This window comes from Lissotriton vulgaris, chromosome 1_1, assembly GCF_964263255.1.
Source record: "Lissotriton vulgaris chromosome 1_1, aLisVul1.2, whole genome shotgun sequence".
In the NCBI taxonomy this organism is placed as follows: Eukaryota; Metazoa; Chordata; class Amphibia; order Caudata; family Salamandridae; genus Lissotriton; species Lissotriton vulgaris.
In genome coordinates, this window is record NC_141685.1 from 200,802,897 (window position 1) to 200,815,809 (window position 12,913).

General features: G+C 49.2%; 23 non-coding genes across 23 annotated transcripts; 8 read left to right on the forward strand and 15 right to left on the reverse strand.

Annotated features, from left to right (window-relative positions):
• The first annotated feature begins 941 nt into the window (after positions 1-941).
• TRNAG-GCC (transfer RNA glycine (anticodon GCC)) lies at positions 942-1,012 on the forward strand. The gene has a single exon. It is a non-coding gene; the product is annotated as a tRNA-Gly (tRNA).
• Positions 1,013-1,083: 71 nt separating this feature from the next.
• TRNAW-CCA (transfer RNA tryptophan (anticodon CCA)) lies at positions 1,084-1,155 on the reverse strand. Its single transcript has one exon. It is a non-coding gene; the product is annotated as a tRNA-Trp (tRNA).
• Positions 1,156-1,391: 236 nt separating this feature from the next.
• On the reverse strand, positions 1,392-1,465 carry TRNAN-GUU (transfer RNA asparagine (anticodon GUU)). Its single transcript has one exon. It is a non-coding gene; the product is annotated as a tRNA-Asn (tRNA).
• A 1,161-nt stretch (positions 1,466-2,626) lies between these two features.
• TRNAG-GCC (transfer RNA glycine (anticodon GCC)) lies at positions 2,627-2,697 on the forward strand. Its single transcript has one exon. It is a non-coding gene; the product is annotated as a tRNA-Gly (tRNA).
• A 71-nt stretch (positions 2,698-2,768) lies between these two features.
• TRNAW-CCA (transfer RNA tryptophan (anticodon CCA)) lies at positions 2,769-2,840 on the reverse strand. The gene has a single exon. It is a non-coding gene; the product is annotated as a tRNA-Trp (tRNA).
• Positions 2,841-3,068: 228 nt separating this feature from the next.
• Positions 3,069-3,142, reverse strand: TRNAN-GUU (transfer RNA asparagine (anticodon GUU)). The gene has a single exon. It is a non-coding gene; the product is annotated as a tRNA-Asn (tRNA).
• A 1,145-nt stretch (positions 3,143-4,287) lies between these two features.
• TRNAG-GCC (transfer RNA glycine (anticodon GCC)) lies at positions 4,288-4,358 on the forward strand. Its single transcript has one exon. It is a non-coding gene; the product is annotated as a tRNA-Gly (tRNA).
• A 71-nt stretch (positions 4,359-4,429) lies between these two features.
• Positions 4,430-4,501, reverse strand: TRNAW-CCA (transfer RNA tryptophan (anticodon CCA)). The gene has a single exon. It is a non-coding gene; the product is annotated as a tRNA-Trp (tRNA).
• A 236-nt stretch (positions 4,502-4,737) lies between these two features.
• On the reverse strand, positions 4,738-4,811 carry TRNAN-GUU (transfer RNA asparagine (anticodon GUU)). Its single transcript has one exon. It is a non-coding gene; the product is annotated as a tRNA-Asn (tRNA).
• A 1,161-nt stretch (positions 4,812-5,972) lies between these two features.
• TRNAG-GCC (transfer RNA glycine (anticodon GCC)) lies at positions 5,973-6,043 on the forward strand. The gene has a single exon. It is a non-coding gene; the product is annotated as a tRNA-Gly (tRNA).
• A 71-nt stretch (positions 6,044-6,114) lies between these two features.
• TRNAW-CCA (transfer RNA tryptophan (anticodon CCA)) lies at positions 6,115-6,186 on the reverse strand. The gene has a single exon. It is a non-coding gene; the product is annotated as a tRNA-Trp (tRNA).
• A 236-nt stretch (positions 6,187-6,422) lies between these two features.
• TRNAN-GUU (transfer RNA asparagine (anticodon GUU)) lies at positions 6,423-6,496 on the reverse strand. The gene has a single exon. It is a non-coding gene; the product is annotated as a tRNA-Asn (tRNA).
• A 1,161-nt stretch (positions 6,497-7,657) lies between these two features.
• Positions 7,658-7,728, forward strand: TRNAG-GCC (transfer RNA glycine (anticodon GCC)). The gene has a single exon. It is a non-coding gene; the product is annotated as a tRNA-Gly (tRNA).
• A 71-nt stretch (positions 7,729-7,799) lies between these two features.
• Positions 7,800-7,871, reverse strand: TRNAW-CCA (transfer RNA tryptophan (anticodon CCA)). The gene has a single exon. It is a non-coding gene; the product is annotated as a tRNA-Trp (tRNA).
• Positions 7,872-8,107: 236 nt separating this feature from the next.
• Positions 8,108-8,181, reverse strand: TRNAN-GUU (transfer RNA asparagine (anticodon GUU)). Its single transcript has one exon. It is a non-coding gene; the product is annotated as a tRNA-Asn (tRNA).
• A 1,144-nt stretch (positions 8,182-9,325) lies between these two features.
• Positions 9,326-9,396, forward strand: TRNAG-GCC (transfer RNA glycine (anticodon GCC)). Its single transcript has one exon. It is a non-coding gene; the product is annotated as a tRNA-Gly (tRNA).
• Positions 9,397-9,467: 71 nt separating this feature from the next.
• TRNAW-CCA (transfer RNA tryptophan (anticodon CCA)) lies at positions 9,468-9,539 on the reverse strand. Its single transcript has one exon. It is a non-coding gene; the product is annotated as a tRNA-Trp (tRNA).
• A 236-nt stretch (positions 9,540-9,775) lies between these two features.
• On the reverse strand, positions 9,776-9,849 carry TRNAN-GUU (transfer RNA asparagine (anticodon GUU)). Its single transcript has one exon. It is a non-coding gene; the product is annotated as a tRNA-Asn (tRNA).
• Positions 9,850-11,010: 1,161 nt separating this feature from the next.
• Positions 11,011-11,081, forward strand: TRNAG-GCC (transfer RNA glycine (anticodon GCC)). The gene has a single exon. It is a non-coding gene; the product is annotated as a tRNA-Gly (tRNA).
• A 71-nt stretch (positions 11,082-11,152) lies between these two features.
• On the reverse strand, positions 11,153-11,224 carry TRNAW-CCA (transfer RNA tryptophan (anticodon CCA)). Its single transcript has one exon. It is a non-coding gene; the product is annotated as a tRNA-Trp (tRNA).
• Positions 11,225-11,452: 228 nt separating this feature from the next.
• TRNAN-GUU (transfer RNA asparagine (anticodon GUU)) lies at positions 11,453-11,526 on the reverse strand. The gene has a single exon. It is a non-coding gene; the product is annotated as a tRNA-Asn (tRNA).
• Positions 11,527-12,671: 1,145 nt separating this feature from the next.
• TRNAG-GCC (transfer RNA glycine (anticodon GCC)) lies at positions 12,672-12,742 on the forward strand. Its single transcript has one exon. It is a non-coding gene; the product is annotated as a tRNA-Gly (tRNA).
• A 71-nt stretch (positions 12,743-12,813) lies between these two features.
• TRNAW-CCA (transfer RNA tryptophan (anticodon CCA)) lies at positions 12,814-12,885 on the reverse strand. The gene has a single exon. It is a non-coding gene; the product is annotated as a tRNA-Trp (tRNA).
• Positions 12,886-12,913: the final 28 nt, after the last annotated feature.

Below are 12,913 nucleotides of genomic sequence, written 5' to 3' on the forward strand. Positions count from 1 at the left end.
CTTTGCCTGCTTAGCATAGCTCCCTGCTCCTCTGTTTGCGTGCTACCAGCCCGTGAGGGGTGTGTCTTGCCCATCCCATCTTCACTGTGTTATGTTGGACTTGTCTTCTCTGTGAGCAGAGTCTCCTTCCCAGAGCAGGTGCTTTCTCTGAACTCTTAGCTTGTAAGACTGCTGGGAAAGGCCCTCCCTAGCCCCTCAGTCAGATAGATACATTTACCTGCAGAGCTCAGCTTGGGAGAAAGAGATTAGGCAGAGAGCACATAGGGGAAGGCCCACAGAGCACACTTTATTTTACATAAAAGCTCGGGCTTGTGGGAGGACAGGGACATGAGGGTTCTCATGGAAAGAAATCCCAGGAGTATTGATGGCTAGGCCCTGAAACACAACAATCCCGGAATGGCCAGGCACAAGATGCCTCTGCAATAGGCCTGACCCTAGGCTTCCGGAGTTCTTGATCTCCAGAGGCTCCAGTGATCTAAGCCCGACCAGGGCTGTGCCCGACCAGGGCGCGTTGGGAGCGCGTTAGGGACGCATAAAGGGGCGCAGGGCGCAGAACTCTGCCCGTTTCACCCCAGCATTTTGGGGAGGACACAGAATCTGGCAAAGCCAGTGGGAAGGATTTTCCAGGAGGAGAGTTCAGTGACATGATCTGAAACACAATAGTGCTGGTGATCTGGCGGGTGCATTCTGTGAGCCACTTCTGTCAGGAGCAGCCTGCCATCATGCCCTGATAACCACAACTCTAGTACCAAGCCAGTGACCTCAGCAAATGCAAAGACATTATTACTTATAGTCTCCTGCATCTGATTCTTGCCATCATCATGTGAAACGTTGGCGTTATCATGTCTGCTGCGCACACTTTGTTCATATGTGTACAATTTAAGTGTGTGAACCTGACCACTGTCTTGGACAGAGCTCTTGCTGTGAACACACCATGTGAAGCATTGGTGGTTCAGTGGTAGAATTTTCGCCTGCCACGCGGGAGGCCCGGGTTCGATTCCCGGCCAATGCAAGGTTGCTTTCTTTTGACTTTGTTTTCGAAATGATATATATGAACTCAGTGGGGAATAAAATGGTAAGCAGTGACCCCGAAGTGATTTGAACACGCAACCTTCTGATCTGGAGTCAGACGCGCTACTGTTGCGCCACGAGGTCCTTACACTTGCAGCCTTCGATGCCAGATGAACAAATGCTGTGGGCCTTTTGACTTATTTTCCTCTGCTGATATGCCTACGGTTGTATTACAGGGCTTGGCCTTTTGTTTTCTATCCTAATTATTGAAATTGACTGCAGGTGCAGTGAGAACGCTGAGGATTGAACTATTCAGGGAAAGGATCGCACGCAGGAAAGAGCAAAGGTACGTATCTGTGTTTCATGCAGACAAAAGGCTACGTCCCTGGGTGGGCTTGAACCACCAACCTTTCGGTTAACAACCGAACGCGCTAACCGATTGCGCCACAGAGACTATTGACTGTATACATTTCCTGAGACTCAATATATGTCTTGACATGTGTGCGCCTGCCTGGAGCTTGTATTATATAAGGCGTCTTTATGCCATACAGCATTTGTCATTTGCTTAGTGTCTTGTTACTGTTGTAATTTATGATGTGTAGACTACTGTCTAATGGTGTTAGAGCCAGTATTACTACCGGTCACAGTGCATGAGACTCATACATGACTTTTCTCTTTGCCTGCTTAGCGTAGCTCCCTGCTCCTCTGTTTGCGTGCTACCAGCCCGTGAGGCGTGTGTCTTGCCCATCCCATCTTCACTGTGTTATGTTGGACTTGTCTTCTCTGTGAGCAGAGTCTCCTTCCCAGAGCAGGTGCTTTCTCTGAACTCTTGGCTTGTAAGACTGCTGGGAAAGGCCCTCCCTAGCCCCTCAGTCAGATAGATACATTTACCTGCAGAGCTCAGCTTGGGAGAAAGAGATTAGGCAGAGAGCACATAGGGGAAGGCCCACAGAGCACACTTTATTTTACATAAAAGCTCGGGCTTGTGGGAGGACAGGGACATGAGGGTTCTCATGGAAAGAAATCCCAGGAGTATTGATGGCTAGGCCCTGAAACACAACAATCCCGGAATGGCCAGGCACAAGATGCCTCTGCAATAGGCCTGACCCTAGGCTTCCGGAGTTCTTGATCTCCAGAGGCTCCAGTGATCTAAGCCCGACCAGGGCTGTGCCCGACCAGGGCGCGTTGGGAGCGGGTTAGGGACGCGTAAAGGGGCGCAGGGCGCAGAACTCTGCCCGTTTCACCCCAGCATTTTGGGGAGGACACAGAATCTGGCAAAGCCAGTGGGAAGGATTTTCCAGGAGGAGAGTTCAGTGACATGATCTGAAACACAATAGTGCTGGTGATCTGGCGGGTGCATTCTGTGAGCCACTTCTGTCAGGAGCAGCCTGCCATCATGCCCTGATAACCACAACTCTAGTACCAAGCCAGTGACCTCAGCAAATGCAAAGACATTATTACTTATAGTCTCCTGCATCTGATTCTTGCCATCATCATGTGAAACGTTGGCGTTATCATGTCTGCTGCGCACACTTTGTTCATATGTGTACAATTTAAGGGTGTGAACCTGACCACTATCTTGGACAGAGCTCTGCCTGTGAACACACCATGTGAAGCATTGGTGGTTCAGTGGTAGAATTCTCGCCTGCCACGCGGGAGGCCCGGGTTCGGTTCCCGGCCAATGCAAGGTTGCTTTCTTTTGACTTTGTTTTCGAAATGATATATATGAACTCAGTGGGGAATAAAATGGTAAGCAGTGACCCCGACGTGATTTTAACACGCAACCTTCTGATCTGGAGTCAGACGCGCTACCGTTGCGCCACGAGGTCCTTACACTTGCAGCCTTCGATGCCAGATGAACAAATGCTGTGGGCCTTTTGACTTATTTTCCTCTGCTTATATGCCTACGGTTGTATTACAGGGCTTGGCCTTTTGTTTTCTATCCTAATTATTGAAATTGACTGCAGGTGCAGTGAGAACGCTGAGGATTGAACTATTCAGGGAAAGGATCGCACGCAGGAAAGAGCAAATCTGTGTTTCATGCAGACAAAAGGCTACGTCCCTGGGTGGGCTTGAACCACCAACCTTTCGGTTAACAGCCGAACGCGCTAACCGATTGCGCCACAGAGACTATTGACTGTATACATTTCCTGAGACTCAATATATGTCTTGACATGTGTGCGCCTGCCTGGAGCTTGTATTATATAAGGCGTCTTTATGCCATACAGCATTTGTCATTTGCTTAGTGTCTTGTTACTGTTGTAATTTATGATGTGTAGACTACTGTCTAATGGTGTTAGAGCCAGTATTACTACCGGTCACAGTGCATGAGACTCATACATGACTTTTCTCTTTGCCTGCTTAGCGTAGCTCCCTGCTCCTCTGTTTGCGTGCTACCAGCCCGTGAGGCGTGTGTCTTGCCCATCCCATCTTCACTGTGTTATGTTGGACTTGTCTTCTCTGTGAGCAGAGTCTCCTTCCCAGAGCAGGTGCTTTCTCTGAACTCTTGGCTTGTAAGACTGCTGGGAAAGGCCCTCCCTAGCCCCTCAGTCAGATAGATACATTTACCTGCAGAGCTCAGCTTGGGAGAAAGAGATTAGGCAGAGAGCACATAGGGGAAGGCCCACAGAGCACACTTTATTTTACATAAAAGCTCGGGCTTGTGGGAGGACAGGGACATGAGGGTTCTCATGGAAAGAAATCCCAGGAGTATTGATGGCTAGGCCCTGAAACACAACAATCCCGGAATGGCCAGGCACAAGATGCCTCTGCAATAGGCCTGACCCTAGGCTTCCGGAGTTCTTGATCTCCAGAGGCTCCAGTGATCTAAGCCCGACCAGGGCGCGTTGGGATGGCATTAGGGACGCGTAAAGGGGCGCAGGGCGCAGAACTCTGCCCGTTTCACCCCAGCATTTTGGGGAGGACACAGAATCTGGCAAAGCCAGTGGGAAGGATTTTCCAGGAGGAGAGTTCAGTGACATGATCTGAAACACAATAGTGCTGGTGATCTGGCGGGTGCATTCTGTGAGCCACTTCTGTCAGGAGCAGCCTGCCATCATGCCCTGATAACCACAACTCTAGTACCAAGCCAGTGACCTCAGCAAATGCAAAGACATTATTACTTATAGTCTCCTGCATCTGATTCTTGCCATCATCATGTGAAACGTTGGCGTTATCATGTCTGCTGTGCACACTTTGTTCATATGTGTACAATTTAAGTGTGTGAACCTGACCACTGTCTTGGACAGAGCTCTTGCTGTGAACACACCATGTGAAGCATTGGTGGTTCAGTGGTAGAATTTTCGCCTGCCACGCGGGAGGCCCGGGTTCGATTCCCGGCCAATGCAAGGTTGCTTTCTTTTGACTTTGTTTTCGAAATGATATATATGAACTCAGTGGGGAATAAAATGGTAAGCAGTGACCCCGAAGTGATTTGAACACGCAACCTTCTGATCTGGAGTCAGACGCGCTACTGTTGCGCCACGAGGTCCTTACACTTGCAGCCTTCGATGCCAGATGAACAAATGCTGTGGGCCTTTTGACTTATTTTCCTCTGCTGATATGCCTACGGTTGTATTACAGGGCTTGGCCTTTTGTTTTCTATCCTAATTATTGAAATTGACTGCAGGTGCAGTGAGAACGCTGAGGATTGAACTATTCAGGGAAAGGATCGCACGCAGGAAAGAGCAAAGGTACGTATCTGTGTTTCATGCAGACAAAAGGCTACGTCCCTGGGTGGGCTTGAACCACCAACCTTTCGGTTAACAACCGAACGCGCTAACCGATTGCGCCACAGAGACTATTGACTGTATACATTTCCTGAGACTCAATATATGTCTTGACATGTGTGCGCCTGCCTGGAGCTTGTATTATATAAGGCGTCTTTATGCCATACAGCATTTGTCATTTGCTTAGTGTCTTGTTACTGTTGTAATTTATGATGTGTAGACTACTGTCTAATGGTGTTAGAGCCAGTATTACTACCGGTCACAGTGCATGAGACTCATACATGACTTTTCTCTTTGCCTGCTTAGCATAGCTCCCTGCTCCTCTGTTTGCGTGCTACCAGCCCGTGAGGCGTGTGTCTTGCCCATCCCATCTTCACTGTGTTATGTTGGACTTGTCTTCTCTGTGAGCAGAGTCTCCTTCCCAGAGCAGGTGCTTTCTCTGAACTCTTAGCTTGTAAGACTGCTGGGAAAGGCCCTCCCTAGCCCCTCAGTCAGATAGATACATTTACCTGCAGAGCTCAGCTTGGGAGAAAGAGATTAGGCAGAGAGCACATAGGGGAAGGCCCACAGAGCACACTTTATTTTACATAAAAGCTCGGGCTTGTGGGAGGACAGGGACATGAGGGTTCTCATGGAAAGAAATCCCAGGAGTATTGATGGCTAGGCCCTGAAACACAACAATCCCGGAATGGCCAGGCACAAGATGCCTCTGCAATAGGCCTGACCCTAGGCTTCCGGAGTTCTTGATCTCCAGAGGCTCCAGTGATCTAAGCCCGACCAGGGCTGTGCCCGACCAGGGCGCGTTGGGAGCGCGTTAGGGACGCATAAAGGGGCGCAGGGCGCAGAACTCTGCCCGTTTCACCCCAGCATTTTGGGGAGGACACAGAATCTGGCAAAGCCAGTGGGAAGGATTTTCCAGGAGGAGAGTTCAGTGACATGATCTGAAACACAATAGTGCTGGTGATCTGGCGGGTGCATTCTGTGAGCCACTTCTGTCAGGAGCAGCCTGCCATCATGCCCTGATAACCACAACTCTAGTACCAAGCCAGTGACCTCAGCAAATGCAAAGACATTATTACTTATAGTCTCCTGCATCTGATTCTTGCCATCATCATGTGAAACGTTGGCGTTATCATGTCTGCTGCGCACACTTTGTTCATATGTGTACAATTTAAGTGTGTGAACCTGACCACTGTCTTGGACAGAGCTCTTGCTGTGAACACACCATGTGAAGCATTGGTGGTTCAGTGGTAGAATTTTCGCCTGCCACGCGGGAGGCCCGGGTTCGATTCCCGGCCAATGCAAGGTTGCTTTCTTTTGACTTTGTTTTCGAAATGATATATATGAACTCAGTGGGGAATAAAATGGTAAGCAGTGACCCCGAAGTGATTTGAACACGCAACCTTCTGATCTGGAGTCAGACGCGCTACTGTTGCGCCACGAGGTCCTTACACTTGCAGCCTTCGATGCCAGATGAACAAATGCTGTGGGCCTTTTGACTTATTTTCCTCTGCTGATATGCCTACGGTTGTATTACAGGGCTTGGCCTTTTGTTTTCTATCCTAATTATTGAAATTGACTGCAGGTGCAGTGAGAACGCTGAGGATTGAACTATTCAGGGAAAGGATCGCACGCAGGAAAGAGCAAAGGTACGTATCTGTGTTTCATGCAGACAAAAGGCTACGTCCCTGGGTGGGCTTGAACCACCAACCTTTCGGTTAACAACCGAACGCGCTAACCGATTGCGCCACAGAGACTATTGACTGTATACATTTCCTGAGACTCAATATATGTCTTGACATGTGTGCGCCTGCCTGGAGCTTGTATTATATAAGGCGTCTTTATGCCATACAGCATTTGTCATTTGCTTAGTGTCTTGTTACTGTTGTAATTTATGATGTGTAGACTACTGTCTAATGGTGTTAGAGCCAGTATTACTACCGGTCACAGTGCATGAGACTCATACATGACTTTTCTCTTTGCCTGCTTAGCGTAGCTCCCTGCTCCTCTGTTTGCGTGCTACCAGCCCGTGAGGCGTGTGTCTTGCCCATCCCATCTTCACTGTGTTATGTTGGACTTGTCTTCTCTGTGAGCAGAGTCTCCTTCCCAGAGCAGGTGCTTTCTCTGAACTCTTAGCTTGTAAGACTGCTGGGAAAGGCCCTCCCTAGCCCCTCAGTCAGATAGATACATTTACCTGCAGAGCTCAGCTTGGGAGAAAGAGATTAGGCAGAGAGCACATAGGGGAAGGCCCACAGAGCACACTTTATTTTACATAAAAGCTCGGGCTTGTGGGAGGACAGGGACATGAGGGTTCTCATGGAAAGAAATCCCAGGAGTATTGATGGCTAGGCCCTGAAACACAACAATCCCGGAATGGCCAGGCACAAGATGCCTCTGCAATAGGCCTGACCCTAGGCTTCCGGAGTTCTTGATCTCCAGAGGCTCCAGTGATCTAAGCCCGACCAGGGCTGTGCCCGACCAGGGCGCGTTGGGAGCGCGTTAGGGACGCATAAAGGGGCGCAGGGCGCAGAACTCTGCCCGTTTCACCCCAGCATTTTGGGGAGGACACAGAATCTGGCAAAGCCAGTGGGAAGGATTTTCCAGGAGGAGAGTTCAGTGACATGATCTGAAACACAATAGTGCTGGTGATCTGGCGGGTGCATTCTGTGAGCCACTTCTGTCAGGAGCAGCCTGCCATCATGCCCTGATAACCACAACTCTAGTACCAAGCCAGTGACCTCAGCAAATGCAAAGACATTATTACTTATAGTCTCCTGCATCTGATTCTTGCCATCATCATGTGAAACGTTGGCGTTATCATGTCTGCTGCGCACACTTTGTTCATATGTGTACAATTTAAGTGTGTGAACCTGACCACTGTCTTGGACAGAGCTCTTGCTGTGAACACACCATGTGAAGCATTGGTGGTTCAGTGGTAGAATTTTCGCCTGCCACGCGGGAGGCCCGGGTTCGATTCCCGGCCAATGCAAGGTTGCTTTCTTTTGACTTTGTTTTCGAAATGATATATATGAACTCAGTGGGGAATAAAATGGTAAGCAGTGACCCCGAAGTGATTTGAACACGCAACCTTCTGATCTGGAGTCAGACGCGCTACTGTTGCGCCACGAGGTCCTTACACTTGCAGCCTTCGATGCCAGATGAACAAATGCTGTGGGCCTTTTGACTTATTTTCCTCTGCTGATATGCCTACGGTTGTATTACAGGGCTTGGCCTTTTGTTTTCTATCCTAATTATTGAAATTGACTGCAGGTGCAGTGAGAACGCTGAGGATTGAACTATTCAGGGAAAGGATCGCACGCAGGAAAGAGCAAAGGTACGTATCTGTGTTTCATGCAGACAAAAGGCTACGTCCCTGGGTGGGCTTGAACCACCAACCTTTCGGTTAACAACCGAACGCGCTAACCGATTGCGCCACAGAGACTATTGACTGTATACATTTCCTGAGACTCAATATATGTCTTGACATGTGTGCGCCTGCCTGGAGCTTGTATTATATAAGGCGTCTTTATGCCATACAGCATTTGTCATTTGCTTAGTGTCTTGTTACTGTTGTAATTTATGATGTGTAGACTACTGTCTAATGGTGTTAGAGCCAGTATTACTACCGGTCACAGTGCATGAGACTCATACATGACTTTTCTCTTTGCCTGCTTAGCGTAGCTCCCTGCTCCTCTGTTTGCGTGCTACCAGCCCGTGAGGCGTGTGTCTTGCCCATCCCATCTTCACTGTGTTATGTTGGACTTGTCTTCTCTGTGAGCAGAGTCTCCTTCCCAGAGCAGGTGCTTTCTCTGAACTCTTAGCTTGTAAGACTGCTGGGAAAGGCCCTCCCTAGCCCCTCAGTCAGATAGATACATTTACCTGCAGAGCTCAGCTTGGGAGAAAGAGATTAGGCAGAGAGCACATAGGGGAAGGCCCACAGAGCACACTTTATTTTACATAAAAGCTCGGGCTTGTGGGAGGACAGGGACATGAGGGTTCTCATGGAAAGAAATCCCAGGAGTATTGATGGCTAGGCCCTGAAACACAACAATCCCGGAATGGCCAGGCACAAGATGCCTCTGCAATAGCCTGACCCTAGGCTTCCGGAGTTCTTGATCTCCAGAGGCTCCAGTGATCTAAGCCCGACCAGGGCGCGTTGGGATGGCATTAGGGACGCGTAAAGGGGCGCAGGGCGCAGAACTCTGCCCGTTTCACCCCAGCATTTTGGGGAGGACACAGAATCTGGCAAAGCCAGTGGGAAGGATTTTCCAGGAGGAGAGTTCAGTGACATGATCTGAAACACAATAGTGCTGGTGATCTGGCGGGTGCATTCTGTGAGCCACTTCTGTCAGGAGCAGCCTGCCATCATGCCCTGATAACCACAACTCTAGTACCAAGCCAGTGACCTCAGCAAATGCAAAGACATTATTACTTATAGTCTCCTGCATCTGATTCTTGCCATCATCATGTGAAACGTTGGCGTTATCATGTCTGCTGCGCACACTTTGTTCATATGTGTACAATTTAAGTGTGTGAACCTGACCACTGTCTTGGACAGAGCTCTTGCTGTGAACACACCATGTGAAGCATTGGTGGTTCAGTGGTAGAATTTTCGCCTGCCACGCGGGAGGCCCGGGTTCGATTCCCGGCCAATGCAAGGTTGCTTTCTTTTGACTTTGTTTTCGAAATGATATATATGAACTCAGTGGGGAATAAAATGGTAAGCAGTGACCCCGAAGTGATTTGAACACGCAACCTTCTGATCTGGAGTCAGACGCGCTACTGTTGCGCCACGAGGTCCTTACACTTGCAGCCTTCGATGCCAGATGAACAAATGCTGTGGGCCTTTTGACTTATTTTCCTCTGCTGATATGCCTACGGTTGTATTACAGGGCTTGGCCTTTTGTTTTCTATCCTAATTATTGAAATTGACTGCAGGTGCAGTGAGAACACTGAGGATTGAACTATTCAGGGAAAGGATCGCACGCAGGAAAGAGCAAAGGTACGTATCTGTGTTTCATGCAGACAAAAGGCTACGTCCCTGGGTGGGCTTGAACCACCAACCTTTCGGTTAACAACCGAACGCGCTAACCGATTGCGCCACAGAGACTATTGACTGTATACATTTCCTGAGACTCAATATATGTCTTGACATGTGTGTGCCTGCCTGGAGCTTGTATTATATAAGGCGTCTTTATGCCATACAGCATTTGTCATTTGCTTAGTGTCTTGTTACTGTTGTAATTTATGATGTGTAGACTACTGTCTAATGGTGTTAGAGCCAGTATTACTACCGGTCACAGTGCATGAGACTCATACATGACTTTTCTCTTTGCCTGCTTAGCGTAGCTCCCTGCTCCTCTGTTTGCGTGCTACCAGCCCGTGAGGCGTGTGTCTTGCCCATCCCATCTTCACTGTGTTATGTTGGACTTGTCTTCTCTGTGAGCAGAGTCTCCTTCCCAGAGCAGGTGCTTTCTCTGAACTCTTGGCTTGTAAGACTGCTGGGAAAGGCCCTCCCTAGCCCCTCAGTCAGATAGATACATTTACCTGCAGAGCTCAGCTTGGGAGAAAGAGATTAGGCAGAGAGCACATAGGGGAAGGCCCACAGAGCACACTTTATTTTACATAAAAGCTCGGGCTTGTGGGAGGACAGGGACATGAGGGTTCTCATGGAAAGAAATCCCAGGAGTATTGATGGCTAGGCCCTGAAACACAACAATCCCGGAATGGCCAGGCACAAGATGCCTCTGCAATAGGCCTGACCCTAGGCTTCCGGAGTTCTTGATCTCCAGAGGCTCCAGTGATCTAAGCCCGACCAGGGCTGTGCCCGACCAGGGCGCGTTGGGAGCGGGTTAGGGACGCGTAAAGGGGCGCAGGGCGCAGAACTCTGCCCGTTTCACCCCAGCATTTTGGGGAGGACACAGAATCTGGCAAAGCCAGTGGGAAGGATTTTCCAGGAGGAGAGTTCAGTGACATGATCTGAAACACAATAGTGCTGGTGATCTGGCGGGTGCATTCTGTGAGCCACTTCTGTCAGGAGCAGCCTGCCATCATGCCCTGATAACCACAACTCTAGTACCAAGCCAGTGACCTCAGCAAATGCAAAGACATTATTACTTATAGTCTCCTGCATCTGATTCTTGCCATCATCATGTGAAACGTTGGCGTTATCATGTCTGCTGCGCACACTTTGTTCATATGTGTACAATTTAAGGGTGTGAACCTGACCACTATCTTGGACAGAGCTCTGCCTGTGAACACACCATGTGAAGCATTGGTGGTTCAGTGGTAGAATTCTCGCCTGCCACGCGGGAGGCCCGGGTTCGATTCCCGGCCAATGCAAGGTTGCTTTCTTTTGACTTTGTTTTCGAAATGATATATATGAACTCAGTGGGGAATAAAATGGTAAGCAGTGACCCCGACGTGATTTTAACACGCAACCTTCTGATCTGGAGTCAGACGCGCTACCGTTGCGCCACGAGGTCCTTACACTTGCAGCCTTCGATGCCAGATGAACAAATGCTGTGGGCCTTTTGACTTATTTTCCTCTGCTTATATGCCTACGGTTGTATTACAGGGCTTGGCCTTTTGTTTTCTATCCTAATTATTGAAATTGACTGCAGGTGCAGTGAGAACGCTGAGGATTGAACTATTCAGGGAAAGGATCGCACGCAGGAAAGAGCAAATCTGTGTTTCATGCAGACAAAAGGCTACGTCCCTGGGTGGGCTTGAACCACCAACCTTTCGGTTAACAGCCGAACGCGCTAACCGATTGCGCCACAGAGACTATTGACTGTATACATTTCCTGAGACTCAATATATGTCTTGACATGTGTGCGCCTGCCTGGAGCTTGTATTATATAAGGCGTCTTTATGCCATACAGCATTTGTCATTTGCTTAGTGTCTTGTTACTGTTGTAATTTATGATGTGTAGACTACTGTCTAATGGTGTTAGAGCCAGTATTACTACCGGTCACAGTGCATGAGACTCATACATGACTTTTCTCTTTGCCTGCTTAGCGTAGCTCCCTGCTCCTCTGTTTGCGTGCTACCAGCCCGTGAGGCGTGTGTCTTGCCCATCCCATCTTCACTGTGTTATGTTGGACTTGTCTTCTCTGTGAGCAGAGTCTCCTTCCCAGAGCAGGTGCTTTCTCTGAACTCTTGGCTTGTAAGACTGCTGGGAAAGGCCCTCCCTAGCCCCTCAGTCAGATAGATACATTTACCTGCAGAGCTCAGCTTGGGAGAAAGAGATTAGGCAGAGAGCACATAGGGGAAGGCCCACAGAGCACACTTTATTTTACATAAAAGCTCGGGCTTGTGGGAGGACAGGGACATGAGGGTTCTCATGGAAAGAAATCCCAGGAGTATTGATGGCTAGGCCCTGAAACACAACAATCCCGGAATGGCCAGGCACAAGATGCCTCTGCAATAGGCCTGACCCTAGGCTTCCGGAGTTCTTGATCTCCAGAGGCTCCAGTGATCTAAGCCCGACCAGGGCGCGTTGGGATGGCATTAGGGACGCGTAAAGGGGCGCAGGGCGCAGAACTCTGCCCGTTTCACCCCAGCATTTTGGGGAGGACACAGAATCTGGCAAAGCCAGTGGGAAGGATTTTCCAGGAGGAGAGTTCAGTGACATGATCTGAAACACAATAGTGCTGGTGATCTGGCGGGTGCATTCTGTGAGCCACTTCTGTCAGGAGCAGCCTGCCATCATGCCCTGATAACCACAACTCTAGTACCAAGCCAGTGACCTCAGCAAATGCAAAGACATTATTACTTATAGTCTCCTGCATCTGATTCTTGCCATCATCATGTGAAACGTTGGCGTTATCATGTCTGCTGTGCACACTTTGTTCATATGTGTACAATTTAAGTGTGTGAACCTGACCACTGTCTTGGACAGAGCTCTTGCTGTGAACACACCATGTGAAGCATTGGTGGTTCAGTGGTAGAATTTTCGCCTGCCACGCGGGAGGCCCGGGTTCGATTCCCGGCCAATGCAAGGTTGCTTTCTTTTGACTTTGTTTGCGAAATGATATATATGAACTCAGTGGGGAATAAAATGGTAAGCAGTGACCCCGAAGTGATTTGAACACGCAACCTTCTGATCTGGAGTCAGACGCGCTACTGTTGCGCCACGAGGTCCTTACACTTGCAGCCTTCGATGCCAGAT